A 13,248-nucleotide genomic window follows, 5' to 3' on the forward strand; every position below is an offset into this window, starting at 1 on the left:
GGTTTTATTTAGTGAGGAGGGAGCTACAGTGGCAGCTTCTGTAAGAAGCTGCTAGAAGTTGTTTCTCCTTTGTCCAGCAGACTCAGGTGGGCCTAGGGCGGACCCGCTGCTGGCCAGGGCAGAGCCAATTGTTAGCAGAATGTTCCCTGATAACCTGTCTGCGCGAATGTATTTAAGAAGGGGAAAAAAACAGGAAGAAAAAGATGTGAAAAAGCTAAAGCAGGGGCAGAGAGGGGGAGACACGAGCCTTGTAGGCCTTGCGGTCTCCCACTGGGCGGCCCTCTGGGCCTGACTCGGCCCAGAAATGGAGAGGAGATGTGAAGAGAACATGAGAAGCATCTGCCTGAGCCAGTTGTGAAGAATTTCTTGTGAGAGGAATGGCTGCAGATGCCAAGGTCACGGAAGGAGGGGGAGAAGTAATGCGGCTCCTGGCCAAGATTCCCCTGTAGACCGTGGTGAAGACCATGGAGAAGCAGGTTGTCCCCCTGCAGCCCATGGAGATCCATGGAGAAGCAGAGCTCCACCTGCAGCCTGTGCAGGACCCCACTTTGGGGCAGAGGGATGCCTGAAGGAGACTGTGGCCCGTGGAGGGCCTGCTGGGGTAGCCATTCCGAAGTGACTGCACCCCACAGAGAAAAGTGACCCACGTCGGAGCAGTTCATGAAGGACTGTAGCCCGTGGGAGAGATCCATGCTGGAGCAGGGGAGGAATGTGATGGGTTTTTCCCCTGAGGAGGAAGGAGCAGCGTGAAGCAATATGTGATGAACTGACTATAACCCCCATTCCCTCTTGCCCCTGTGCTTTTCAGGGGGGAAGGAGGTAGAGAGAGGGGTTAGGGGAAGTTATCTTGTTCTCTTTCTCATTATCCTGTTCTGGTTTTAATAATAAACAGTTTTCCCCAAGTCAAGTCTGTTTTGCCCGTAACAGTAACTTTAAGGATCTCTCCCGGTCCTTATGTCAAACCTTGAGCCTTTTTATTATTTCTCCCTGTTCCCTTGGAGGGTGGGGGGAGTGAGAGAGAGACTGCTTAGTCTGGTCCCGAGTGGGGCTAAACCATGACACAGGTCCATGGCTTTTTTGTGCTGGGGACCCCAGAACTGGATGCAGTACGCCAGGTGGGGTCTCACCAGAGTGGTATAGAGGAGGAGAATCACCCAGGATACAACTGGCTTTCTGGGCTCCAAGCACACATTGCCTGGTCATGTCCAGCTTTTCATCCACCAGTACCCCCAAGTCCTTCTAGGCAGGGCTGTTCTCAATCCCTTCATCCTCCAGTTTGTGTTGAGACCGGGGATTGCCCCAATCCATGTGCAGGACCTTGCACTTGGCCTTGTTGAACTTCATGAGGTTCACATGGTCCCACTTCTCAAGCTTGTCCAGGTCCTTCTGGGTGGTATCCTGTCCTTTGGGCTTTTCAACAACACCATTCAGCATGATGTCATTTGTACATTTGCTGAGGGTGCACTTGATCCCAATGTCTATGTCATTGATGAAGATATTAAACAGCACTGGTCTGAATATTGAGGAACGCCACTTGTCACTGGTCTCCACTTGAATGTCAAGCCATCAGCCACTACGCTCGGGATGTGACCATCCAGTCAATTCCTTGTCCACCAAATGGTTCATCCATTAAATCTGCATGTCTCCAATATAGAGAGAAGGCTGTTATGGGGAACATTTTCAAAGGCCTTACAGAATTCCAGATAGATGACATTCGTAGCTCTACGCTTGTTTACTGATGTAGTCACTCTATCACAGAAGGTCACTAGATTGGTCAGGCAGGACTTGTTGTTGGTGAAGCCATGCTGCCTGTTTTAAATCATGGGATGTGTAGTTGCTTACTGTGTTCATGTTCAAACTTACGTGATCCCTTGTGCCTACACCTGCTGCTCATAGTAAGCATAAAATTAATGTGAGAGAAGACTGGCAAATTTCTTTTTCAAGTTTTTCTCCAAGTTAATTAGTTCGTATTTCTAAACTTATTGACCTGTTAATAACTAAAATTTTATGAACTTCATGTATCCCTTTCTATTGCTTCATGACTAGGAGGTAAGTTACAACTGAATAGATAACTGAAAATTACTTTGGCAATAAGGGCAGCATATAAAGACCAGATCTCAAAGGTGTGTGCATATCAAAAGGCATGCTGATCTACAGTGTATGTATTGGAGCTTGATGTTTGTCAGAATGGAGCAAGTCCTCTTGAAACACATTTCTGGGCACAGGAAGGAGAAGGTGGTGATTTGGAATAGTCAGCATGAATTTATAAAAGGTAAATGATGCTCAATCAACTTTATTGATCTCTGTAATATAATCATGGTATTTGGGGAAGAGAGGAGAAAAGTGGATATAACATGTGAGTTTTAGCAGGACTTAGCACTGTCTCCCACAGTATTCTTATTTCAAAGGTACAAGTAATGGACAACCAAAAGAGTTAGACAGTTGAACTCAAAGGCTCATGGCTAATGGATCACTTTCTATCTGGAGACTAGTAACAAATGTACTTCAGAGATCTATACTGGGACATGTCTTTACCAACGACCTGGAGGAGATAACAGAGTGCTTGCTCATCAGGTTTAAAGATGACACCGATTCTGGAGTGAGGGACTAGTTGATATATTCAAGGGTGGGAACACCATCCAGAGGGACCTAGGCAGGTTGTAGAAATCAGTTGATAAGAACTTTATGAAATTCAACAGCGAGAAACACAAACTCCTGCCCTTGGAACAGAGGTGCCCTGACCATGACACAGAATGGGACTGGACATAATGAGCTCACTTCTTTGGGAAAGACCCTGAGGCTCAGTGGGCAGCAATCTGAGCCTGAGCCAGATGAACAACTTGGCAGCAAATGCAGCCCATAGCATTGTGGGTTAGATGAAGAGGACCATGGCCATCATATAATGAGAGATTATCCCTCTCTATTCAGCACTTCTTAGACCATGTCTGCAACAGTGTACCCAGTTTTGGGCACCCCAATACAAGAAACACATTCATAAACAAGAGTTCAGAAGTGTGTCACAAAGACAATGGGGGATGGAGAACTTACCCTGTGAAGAGAGGCTGAGAGATGTGGGACTTGTTCATCTTGGAGTAGAAACGGCTTCACAGAAACAAAACTGCAGCTTGTGAGTCTCTGCAAGGAAGTTACGGAGGAGATGGAGCCAGACTCTTCACAAGATAACACCAAGCTCTGTGGTGCGGCCGACATGCCGGAGAGAAGGGATGCCATCCAGAGGGACCTTGACAGGCTGGAGTGGTGGGCCTGTGCCAACCTCATGAAGTTCAACCAGGCCAAGTGCAAGGTCCCGCATATGGGTCAGGGCAATCGCAAGCACAAATACAAGCTGGGTGGAGAATGAATCAAGACCGGCCCTGAGGAAAAGGACTCGGTGGTACTGGTGGACAAGAATCTCAGCATGAGTCGGTAATGTCTGATTGCAGCCTGGGCTGCATCAAAAACAGTGTGGCCAGCAGGTTGAGGGAAGTGATTCTGTCCCTCTACTCTGCTCTTGTGAGAGCCGACCTGGAGTACTGTGTCCAGTTCTGGAGCCCCCAACATTAGAACAACATGGACCTGTTGGCACAAGTCCAGAGGAGGGCCATGAAGATGATCAGAGGGCTGGAGCACCTCTCCTATGAGGACAGGCTGAGAGACCTGGAGCTGTTCAGCCTGGAGAAGAGAAGGCTCCTAGGAGACCTTATAGCAGCTTTCCAGTACCTAAAGAGAGCTTGTGAGAAACACGGGGAGAAATTCTTCAGCAGGGCTTGTTGTGATAGGATGAGGGGTAATGTTTTTAAAATAGAGGGAGATAGATTCGGACTAGAAATAAGGAAAAAACTTTTTACAATGAGCGTGGTAGAACACTGGAACGGGTTGCCCAGAGAGGTGGTACATGTCTCATCCCTGGGAACATTCAAGGCCAGGTTGGATGAGGATTTGAACAACCTGATCCAGTTAAAGATGACCCTCCTTATTGCAAGAGGATTGGACTAGCTGACCTTTAAAGGTCCCTTCCAACCCAAACTATTCTATGATTATTTTTCCAAATGTGTCAATTTGTGGCAAAAAAATGTCCTGTACAGAATTAGAGACCACATTAAATTCTTGTAAAAGTTTTAATCTGTTTTGTTTTACTATAAGCCTTTCAGAATACACAAACTCAGATTTTTTATTTTTTTTTTTAATAGTCCATGACCCTAAAGCTACAGATGACACTATAGTGCCAGACTGCAGTTTTCCACATGGCTTTCCAGATCTCCCAGTAATTGGAATATGAGGACACAAGAAAAAAGCTCTGACAGTGCAGAATCTATTAAAAAAGAAATATCTTAATATCTGAAAATGGTTCAGAAGGGAATTTTGTTTATTAATTTTTTTTTTGTGTGTGACCTTTCATTTCTAAATAGGAACAGTTAGCAAATTTGTGCAGCTTAGTTTGGCTGAAGATTTCTAAGCCTTTCATTGAAAATCTGGACAATTTTTGTTCTGCTCTACAGGACATTACAGCATATAATTTTGAAAAAAAAAAAAAAAGTAAATGTTTTACAGGTCACCTGCTGATCAGTAATTAACTTCATATCCTCCCCTCTGTTTAATGCAATGTGAAAATATTAATTTACTTATGAAGGCATGCTGACAATTTGCCTGACTCCTCACCTCTTTTTATGAAAGGTATACTTCAGAAAGAAGAAAAAGTCTCTTCTTCCTCATGTGCAAATATTAGCCAGAGTGACAAGCAGCCTAAGCATTATACAAATATCTGCCACTACTTTCACTAATGCTTGAGCCTTTTCTTCTGATCTTAATAATGTCTATCCCTCTCTTCCCTCTTTCAATCCAGATACAAAATCTTGAACTTTCAGATTCTGGATAGGATGAAAATGGCTTAAGCACCTCAAAATAACTTTGAAAAAATGAGCTTCTGCCAATTTTGTCACCTGCCTGATACTTCAAATTCTTATAATGTAAACAGATGAGTAATTCTTGATGTCTTCCAGTACCATCTCATAAGCAAAACTCTTGTCATTTCCTCTTAGATTTACTGGACAGAAATAAGCACACGGAATCACAAGCTTTGAACCTAGTCTGTGCCAAAGTGTGGGCAATATGTAGGGTATCTGGTAAGTATAAACTTTCAATATATATCTTACCCTCCAGTACATATGTAGTAAGGTATACATCCCAAGAGGAGGCCTGGAGAGAAGAGAAGACTTGTCAAGGCACAGATGTGGATATATGGTAGTCCTGTTCATGCATAGCTAAGTGATGAACTTTCATTCTGCATTTCTCTCTTCAGGATCACCTTGTTTGGTGATATGTCAGTGATGTTGTGGACATACACAGACTCGTTCCAAACCAAAGGTAGGGGATCAGCATTCAAGAGTTGCAAGCTGTCCTATGAATGCAGTAGCTCTTTTATCATCCTATTATCATCAATAAATGCAATTATTTGCAGATATCATTGCAGAATGACTTTTGCTCTTTAGATGAAATCTTGATTTTAGCTGAGGTGTTAGTACTGAAAAGCTAAATTGAAAACTAGTAACATATGTCAGAGATGAGACGTCAAATTTCATGAATGTTCTTGCAAAAACATTTCTTTCCCCAGGATAATTATCTTCCTCTTATCTTAAACAAGTGTGAATCAGCTATTTCATCAGGGGGTGATAAAATGTTGCTTGTTGAGGATAGAAATGTTTGAATCTCTCTCAGTCCACTGGTAGGTACTAGAGTATATAACATGTCCCAAAGGCATCCTCCTACAGCATTTTCTATATCCAGTCAGCATCTCCTATCTCTTTAGACATTTCTTACATTTAATCTAGACCATCATATGTTATATATGATTTCCTCCAGCAGTCCCGTAAATAAAAGCAATATCTCACAACAAATTGGAAATTAATATTATTATTAAATAGGTAATTCTTACCCAGTACTCTTATTTTTTTTTTTAAATTAAGGAGCAATTGTAAGAGCTAAGTCATAGGGAAAATATAGTATGCTCTCATAAATGGAAGATAAATTACATTTGAAATGGTATTTTGAAACAGTTGAAGTAAAACTGTCCATGGATGACTGGAAGATGACTATACACTTGCTGTGTTTTAACTGACAAATAAATTGGTCTAAATCAGAAAATGTCTGGACTGTTTCTGGGAAGTGTTTTAAAATTGCTTTGCTTGAAGACAAAGCTAATAGTTCATGTGATCAAATTAGAAGGAATTTTAGGTGTACAGTATATTAAATATGGCAAAATATTATAAAATTAAGTATATTACATAAATAATATGTCTCTTCAGTGGAAAAAAAAAGCATGATAGAATAGAAAAGCTGCTTTTTTTTTTTTTTTCTTAAACACTACAATCTTCAAGGTGGCTGCTTAGGGGAGGGGTGTTTTGATTGCGTTTTCTTTTTCCTTGCCTTTTTATATGTGTGTATGTGTGGTAAAAGCCCACCTTTCGAGATGTAATTCCTTTGCATTACTTTACCTCACCTACAGAGACAAGTTTCTGCCTGCTGAAATTAAAGCTACTGGGATTTGCTTCTCTCTGTGGTGAATTTCACATAAAACATTAATCCCAGCAAAGCAGAAAAAAAAACCCTGGCACATGTTATCAGTACTTCTTTCTTATGGAATTGTTAATTGTTTGATATTTTAAGTTTATTTCTTTCCTTTCACAGCTGTATGGTCTGTAACTATTAAGAGAACAGACTCAGATTCTATTTTTCAAAACTGTTTACAGGCAGTTTATATTGCATTATCACCTGCTTATACTGTCCTATTTTTTTCTTTCTGTGAACTTTATATATTCATTTGTAGCTAAAAGCAATCTAGTTTAGTTCAAATAGTTTCAATGTAAAGGTCTTCTGAAAAATCAGTGTTCCTCTTTTTAAAGTGTCTTCCATGCATTCTTAGTCTAGGTTTTACAGCCTTACCAAGTAGCATCATAGTTAACCATCTGAGTTACTTAGTACTAACACTTGGATTATACTTGATAGAAACAATTTGAATGTTTCTAGACATGTGACAAAGTTATTTATGTGGTCCAGGCTAACAGTAATTACTATTACTAAACTAGTTTTAAAAAAAAAAAAAAAAAATACTGTGTTTGTATACAGAAAATATCTGGTTGAAATGTTTGTATCCTGTTTCAAGGAAAAAGAAGCCTAGAACCACAGCCAAGTTCCTAACAAACCTAGAGAAACAATTAAGAATACAGCTGGTCAAAGGAAGATTTTAAATCATCTCTAGCTTTTAGCATGCAGCCATGTAGTTGGCCATGTGTTTTTCCTTGACTACTGGACTTCAGACCATTTCGGGGAAAAAAAAAAAAAAAAAAGAAAAAAAAAAGACATCAAGAGATTCTGGGAATTGAGCCTGCTTGTGCATCCACATAGTGCATGTGTATGGGTGTATATTTCAAGAATTGCTTGAACTGTTTTATCCATTGTGTTGTGTTCTACAAACAGAATCACTCAAGAAAAAGTACAGAGCAGCTTGCATATAGCAAAAAATAATTTTATCCTTTCAGTAGCAGGTTAAGAACTGACATACCAGTCTTTATATGCTCCTCCAGGCAAGTTTTCAGAAGAGACAAAAATGCATTGCTTAGTATATCTTTTAAAAAAAACTATGCAAATGTACATTAAAATCATTGGTTAGCACTCAGCTGAGCAGTACAGATTTAGAGCAGCATTTCACACTGTATGGTGCAATTAAATTATTTTAAGTGCTTCTAGACTTAACATCAAATCACTTCCTGAGAGTAATTAAAGTGAAAACAGGCCATGGAATTATTTAACAAAAAAAAAATTATGTTGGCCAGGTAAAATATTCAATTGTTTAACATAGGTTTTAGTGACATCACTCCTATAAAAATAAGACAAAAACCTGAATTCAAATAAGAACAAAAATCACTTAAAGACATGTTAAACTTGAGGGGCCATTTCCTCCTTACATCCGAGTCCTCCAATATTAGATCTACCACTTCTAGTTCCCTGAGGCTTACAGTCATGAGGCCTTCCTTGCACATTGAAAGGAAAATTTTAATAGCATCTGGGAAAACAAAAAGTGAATGAAATGCATATGAGTTTTAAATACTCCAAATCCCATACAACCCATGAATGCAGGTATTATTTTTAGAAACAAAGTTCATCAATATTCAGTTACAGGTAAATTCTTTTCACTTGAAGCCTCAGAAGGAAACATTGTGCAATAAATGTGATCAATAGTCTCACAGAAGTGATTTACTGTGTTTGGAGAACTCTTAAAAATACTGAAACACTGGCAGAAAGAATGAAAGGTAAGGATACAATCTTAAAACTTTCTGTTAGTCTCAAACTAGAGATCAGTGAGCAAGCAATACAGATTTTTGTCTAGTATTTATGAAAGGCGTAAGATCACTTAATTGTATGCTTTTGTCTAAATTAGGGAGAAAATGCATCCTATGAGACAAAGATTAAGAAAAGGCATTATAGCTCCAACAAGAAATTCCTTCTTCTCCCTAAGATCTTTTTCTTATAAATTCTTTTTTAATTGTTTCTATTTTTTTAAAAATCCCTTCCAGCAAACTGTCTAAATGTGGAGGTGTTTCCAGACAATGTAGTCTGAGCTTTTCTGTGCATATTACTGTCACGTTCTGCTTCATGAAGGGACTTCCTTTATTTTCGGGATGATATAGATAGACATCACTAAACTAAAACAAGTTGCTTTTCAAATATTCTTCATCTTCCCGTGTAGCCTCTCTTCCTGATTTGCGCTCTCTCCAATTCCTATATTAAGGTTTCAGGTCATTCTTGAACTTCATTCTCTTATCTATATCTAGTATGCCAGATTGACGAAGAACTCCCTTTCTAGGGCTGGGCCACCACTAGACAGAATTGAGATCATACAATTTCTTCACTGAGGGGGCGATCCATCACTGGAACACACTCCCCAGGGAAGTGGTCATGGCACCAAGCCTGTCAGAGTTCAAGAAGCATCAGTACGACACTTCTAGTCATATGATTTAATTTTAGGTAATCCTGCAAGGAGCAGGGAGTTGGATTCAATGATCCTTATGGGTCCCTTACTACTTGAGATATTCTATTATTCTATGAATTTAAACATTTACGGCCATTCAGCTCTTCTCAAAAGTAAAGTCATAATATGCCAGTCATTTCTATTTTAAAAAATTTATTCTGTCCCTTCCTCAGATAATCTGCCATCTGCTTTACATTTCTCTGGATGTCCTGGGAAATGATGTTTCAAAGAATCTTTGGGTTATATTTTATCTTGGGGTTAGGACATACAAATTTCTTCAAAGAGGAAACGCCTTCTATTGCTCAAGTGGAGAACAAAAATCAAACCTTGATTCAAATTGTTATTGCTACTACACAAAAGTCCACAGTTTTTTTTTCATTTTGGTGTCCTCGTACCTTTTTCTTGCTTCTTTCTACTTCATGGGGTCCAATGTCCGTGTTCATTCTCGTGTTCTTGATATTACTCTGCTATGCAAAAATCACAAAAAAAAGGTAAAAGTAGGCAAGACTTTATATCTTAAATGGCTTAATACAGCTGTGTGGCACTGAAGCAGAGTCTTTTAAGTACATCAGATGAACTCTTTCAGACTTTTAGGACAGGATGTCTTGTAGTAGAACACCCATCTGCAAAGATAAAAAACTATGTCCAGTTCCCTTCTCTACCTAAAGCTATTTAAATTAATGTCTCTAGAAAATGACCAAGCACCAAGCTACAGAAAATTCCAGAAAATGTTACTAAATTTTTTATTATTCTTAAGTCAATTATGACATTTTTCAAGCAGTACCAGTGACATACACTTGGGATAAAGCCCAGGCACAATTAAGAGCTGTTTTTTATTAATTCCACAACAGTTTGACATCATTTGTTAGAAACTTTATATGAATAGTGGCAATCAGAAGATGCTGATTTTTTTGCCTACTTTTACCTCTAAAACAATTCTGATTTTAAAACTCCAAGAGGATGTTACAGTTCTCTCTGGTTTCAAGACAAACACTTCAAACAGAATAAAATGTAAAATTGATTTAGAATGTATTTCTGAAAGATATTGTCTAAGAACTATAAGCTGTTTGGAGGAAGTTCTTGATAAAATATTATGCCCTACTTAGTGCAATGACTCATAATAGCCTTAAAATAGACTATCATAGAAACTAGGACAATAAGAAAAAAAAAAATTCAAAGCTTTGCAGAAGAAACTTATGATAATAAGGAATATCTTAATTCATTAATTTTCAGGGATATTCACTGGCCAAAACATTTGGTTTAAACCAATATATTTAAAAAATGGCACTCATTTTCCTGTTTAACTGAAGAGCTAAAATAAGCAGATGCTTGCCCATCTGCCATCTGTCTGTCTGCCAATGTCCAAGAAAGCACAATTCAAAACATCAGTGTCTGAGGTACCTCTGTACAGCAAATATTGGCAACTGAAAGCGTTTTCTCTGCAAATGGCTGCTATTGAGAAATACACAGAAATTCATGGTCTGACAGAGGAAGTAATAAGTTGATTACCAAAATTATTCACTGCATTCCTTTCTATATATGTCATATTCTTCAAGACTTGCATGGCATTTCTTCCAATAACAACAAGAAATCTTCTGTTATTGGTTCTAAGATGATGAAACAAGTGAGTACTACTTATTGATGGCATAAAACTCTAACATAAATTATTGTTTAGAGATAGCAACAGAATGCTTCAAAGAACTATAGGTTCTATAGTTGTATATATGGCATTAATGTAAAAATATTATTCAGATTGTTAGAATTTGAGAAATTAATTTATTATTTTTATGCAGAAGCATGTCAAAAACATGCAGAAGTGTGTAAAAAACAACTCATATGATACACATAAAAAAATAAAAGAGACTGATATACTAGTTTGATAATACTTGATTTGCATTTAGATTTACATTTAAATTTGCCAGGAATTTTATTATTATTATTATTATTATTATTATTATTATTATTATTATTATTATTATTATTATTATTATTATTATTTCCTTCCACTTAAGATGAATGTGCACTGAATTTGATAATAAAATAGTAAAAAATATTTAAATATTTCCTACCACAAAAGATAAGTTACATGTATCTGACAACAGAAGTAATATAGTTGTAGTTATCTAGACTACCAGTGAAGTGCTAGGCATCTTCTGGTTCTTTGGACATGTACTGCTCAGTATAGCACTGCTGGACTTTGAGAAGAGAGTCAGTGGCAATGACATAATGAGGTTCCATATTTATCCTTCTCTCAAAGCCTGCCATAATACATCTTGGGTTTTTGTATGTCAAAAGGTGATTTATATGATTGTTAGCAGTTTTGACCTAAGATCTCAAAAACAAGCCACACTTTTATCTAATAATCTTACATCAGGGATTACTGGAAAATTATGCAATGGTGATGTATTAGACAGACAATAATACAGAATAGTTTTGCATAGTAGCTTTTTCTTAACATTAGCAAAAGTAAATTTATTAAACCTCTAAAATTAGAGAGAAGCATTATTTGTTACGTGTTTCAGTAGTTATTTTGACTGTATTTTCTATAGTAACATAAGCACAGCAAAGTTGACTTAATTTGCTAAGAAAGAATTAAAGTTTTTCTAATGTTATAGAAATAGTTATGAAAAAAATAGTTATATTATTACTAGATTCAAGTAATTGAAGGTTGTGCTTTACAAATATTTTAGTGAGTAATTTTTTTTTTTTATGGAAATATCCCTGAAAGCTGCATCAAAAATTTTCACAAACAATTCTTTAATCAGACATATGTAGCAAAATACATTGCTTATTTTTTGCTATTTATAATGCAATACTTTACCTCTGCAAATTGTTGCAGTTGTTCACTGAATACGAAGAAACACCGTTACATTTAAATAGTCAAACAACCCATGATAATAAAAAAGCATAACGAAAACACTTGTTTCCTATGATTTTTAGATCTATCCTCCTTTGCTTAAATCCTTTTGAGAACTGAATTCCAGTTCAAGTTGTTGAATGCAGGATATGGAGTACTGCAAGTAAGAGCATGGAAAAAATTAAAGACAATTAATATATTATTTTACTGATTAAAGGGGTGAGGAACATAACTTGTTAGCAATGACTAGTGTGAGTAGCACTGAGAGTGTTGCAAATATAACAAATAAAGACTAGAATGGACTAGTATTTCATTCTCAAACTATAACATTGATCTTCACACTATGTGACAGGGAACATTTAAATGTTTTATTTTTTTCATTAAATAGCCTCACAGAGAATCAAATAGCTTCACACAGAATGAATAAGGCAATCTCAAACCATGGCTTAAGCACTACCATTTCCCTCCTCATAACAATTTAAAAAAAAAAAAAAAATCTGTCTTGAGGGATCAGAGCATGCAAGGTAAGCAACTATGTGGGAAGGATGCCAGGAAATTTTTCTTTGACACTCACTGAGTCACATGTTCTGATGCCACTCTTGCGCGAGCTGAGGGCTCCTGGTGCCTCACTCTGCTCCCCCCTGAGCTTCCCTGGTTTGGGAATCCCCTTGCCCTTTCAAAAGGAAAAAAAAAATGTGTGAATACATAAGAGTATTGAAGAGTTTGTGCACAATTTATTTGTTTCAGTCCTTCCTTCATGATAGGGATTCCAAGAATTACTTTTACAGTCTCATTTCAGATCTAAGCATCAATTGCCCTGAGATACCACCATATGTATATTTTTCCCCATTTCAGAAAAGAGATTTGTTTTATTTAAAAAATTGTTTAGAGAGTATTTAAATCTTTATGGTAAGCCAAGTCAATCAGGAAATAATTAAGACGAAAAATGATGAGTGCCACTAAAAAAGTTTATATTGTAATGAAGAGAATGCTTAAAAGACATAAAAGAATTTTTTTTTTTCCAAAATGAGGTTTAAAATTACCTGAAAACAGACAATCTGTTTTTCCAGATGTAGTTTGCAGGAAGGATAAGCATGGCACTCAGAGAAAGAGTAAATCTTAGAAAGGTTGTGAATATCAGGTTTCACTGTGTTTTTACTGAGCAATATTTGGATCATTTGGACTATAAATAATAGTACCATTATAATCAAACTAACATAATGCTTTTATCAGGTTACTAATATTTTAATTAGACTGACTGACAGTAACGTCTTAGACATATATATAAAAGTTGTGATTATTCAGCTGACACAAATTTCATAAATTCTTTAGCCCTTTTTGCAACTGATGCTTTTTAAGGTTAGTT

The sequence above is a fragment of the Chlamydotis macqueenii genome, chromosome 2 (genome assembly GCF_036417535.1).
Source record: "Chlamydotis macqueenii isolate bChlMac1 chromosome 2, bChlMac1.mat, whole genome shotgun sequence".
In the NCBI taxonomy this organism is placed as follows: domain Eukaryota; kingdom Metazoa; phylum Chordata; class Aves; order Otidiformes; family Otididae; genus Chlamydotis; species Chlamydotis macqueenii.